The sequence below is a fragment of the Hemitrygon akajei genome, chromosome 6, assembly GCF_048418815.1.
Source record: "Hemitrygon akajei chromosome 6, sHemAka1.3, whole genome shotgun sequence".
Classification (NCBI taxonomy): Eukaryota; Metazoa; Chordata; class Chondrichthyes; order Myliobatiformes; family Dasyatidae; genus Hemitrygon; species Hemitrygon akajei.
Genome location: NC_133129.1, coordinates 177,305,168 through 177,307,461, shown reverse-complemented (window position 1 = coordinate 177,307,461; position 2,294 = coordinate 177,305,168). Strand labels below are relative to the sequence as shown.

The following is a 2,294-nucleotide window of genomic DNA, read 5'->3' as shown; positions in this document are numbered from 1 at the left end:
CTAATGACCAAGTGTGTGGCAAGTTTCTTTGGAGCTAATCATTGAAACGGCGCTACAGTGATGTAGTGGTTAGTGCAAAACTATTATACCTCAGGGCATTCCGGAGTTCAGTGTTCAGTTCTGGCAGCCTCTGTAAGGTATTTGTACGTTTTCCCTGTAATCTTGAGAGTTTCCTCTGGGCACTTCAGTTTCCTCCCATAGTCCAAAGTTGTACCAGCTGGTCAATTAATTGGACTTTGTAAATTGTCCTGTGATTAGGCTGGGATTAAATAGGTGAACGCAAAGTACTCTGCAGATGCTGGGGTCAAAGCAACACGTACAACACGCTGGAGGAACTCAGCAGGTCAGGCAGTATCCATGGAAACATTGACTGCTCAATTAAGTAGGTGGTTTGCTAGGAGGTATGGCTCAACCTGTTCCGTGGTTTATCTTTAAATAAAAATAAAAATAAATAAAATACTTTGAAATGTCTTTGAAGGGCAGTTATGTTAAAGAATCACAAATTGCATATTGATTTGCTTTGCTGTAAAATCATAAACAGGAATTAAAAGTGTCAAGACTTCCCTATAATCAACAGAGAAATGATATAATTGAAAGGAGCTATTAAATTTTAATGATCATTAAAGAAAAATGTTTCATCCAGACTATATAGAGCAATTGCAAATTAACAGTGCTATGTTTTTCACATTTGTGAAGTTGAATTACGTTATAGAACAAGTGGAAACTCAAGCTGTAGCAGGGACCATGAGCATTACAGAAAATAGATCCAAATCAGAATCAGATTTATTACCACCGGCATGTGACGTGAAATTTGTGAGATCACATTTACTCAAGAACATAATAGGGCACATTTCTACTTTCTGGAACCGGATAACTTCTGGTATTTCCCATGAGTTTGAAATGTCTGTTTCTTTTAAGTTTTACTGCTTTTTTGAAGACAAATTTGTTTGACTCGTAACTTGGTAATAGGACAATATATAGGAACTGGGCTTGCTGGATGCTGGAGCCATCAGCCTCACTCTTTAACCCAAGGAGTTAAAGGCAGAATTTATATGAGGCAGTACATTAGTGTAATGCTGTACAGCACCAGTGATGGGAAGATCTGAGCACAGTAGATTGTAACCGAGCTGCTGGTCTCCGGCTCTTGTTCGTTGCAGAAGCGATCTCTCTCTCTCCCTCACTAGTGAGAGTGAGCCTGTCTGAGATGTCAGTGTTGGGATGGACAGTAGTTCTTTGGATCATTGTTTCTCTTGGGAGCTTTGCTATTGCTTTCATGGTGGGGTTATGGGGGGGGGGGGGCTTTTGCTGGAGCAAGGAGGGAGGGTTGATGCTTTTGTTGCAGCTTGTGGGTGGGAGGGGGAGGGGTATTGGAGGTTCTAATGCTTCTGTCATTCATTCTTTGGATTTTTTTCAGTTTCATGGATGCCTGTGAAGAGTAAGAATCTCAGCTTCCATACTAAATGCGTTCTCTGATATTAAGCTGAACCAAATTCGATGGCTGTCTGTAAGAAGTCATGGTATGTTCTCCCCATAACTATGTGGGCTTGCTCTGGGTGATCTGGTATCCTCCCACGTTCCAAACAAAATGTACAGGATAGGATCGATATGTTGCAGGCATTCTCTGCTGACGCCAGAGGCAGGGTGACCCTTGTGGGCTGCCCCAAGCACTTCTTCAATACAAAAGATGCTTGTGACTGTATATCTTGATATTTTGATGTACATGTAATAACTAAAGCTAATCTTTAATCTTGCACTGTAGGGAGTGTGCTGTAGTCCTTAGACATTCCAGGAAAATGGTTGTGGGCGTGCTATGTTGGTGCTGGAAAGGTGGCGACATCTACTGGCTACCCCCAGTACACCACAAACGATGATACAAATGGCGCATTTAATGTTTCAATGTACATGTGACAAATAAAGCTAATTTTAAAACTGAGATTTCATTAATGAGTGAATTCATTGTCATATCTGGAACAGAAAGAAAAATAAAGGGCAGAATTGATAAATTGGATTAAGCAAGGTAAAGCAAAAGGGAAAGGTAAAAATCTTACATTTTCAAAGTCACCTTAAGCATTCACAATTAAAGCAATGAGGTTCCACACAATGTAATTGTTCACTTTCTGGATCAGAGGGGATGATTGTTAGTTATTATATCATTATGGGTACTTATGCTGCTAATTGCAAGATTTAACTTTCTGCTGCGAGTTTAATAGACAATTAATGTGCAAATGCAGCAGCTTGGTGAAAATCACCGGGAGCTTCAGGGCAAGATGCCATTTTTGCAAGGTCAACAAAGG

General features: G+C 40.4%; 1 long non-coding RNA gene across 1 annotated transcript; it reads left to right on the top strand.

Moving 5' to 3' along the window:
- Positions 1 to 297: 297 nt before the first annotated feature.
- LOC140728777 (uncharacterized) lies at positions 298 to 1,856 on the top strand. The gene is made up of 3 exons (XR_012099183.1): positions 298 to 401; positions 1,415 to 1,517; positions 1,760 to 1,856. It is a non-coding gene; the product is annotated as an uncharacterized lncRNA (long non-coding RNA).
- The last annotated feature ends 438 nt before the right edge of the window (positions 1,857 to 2,294 follow it).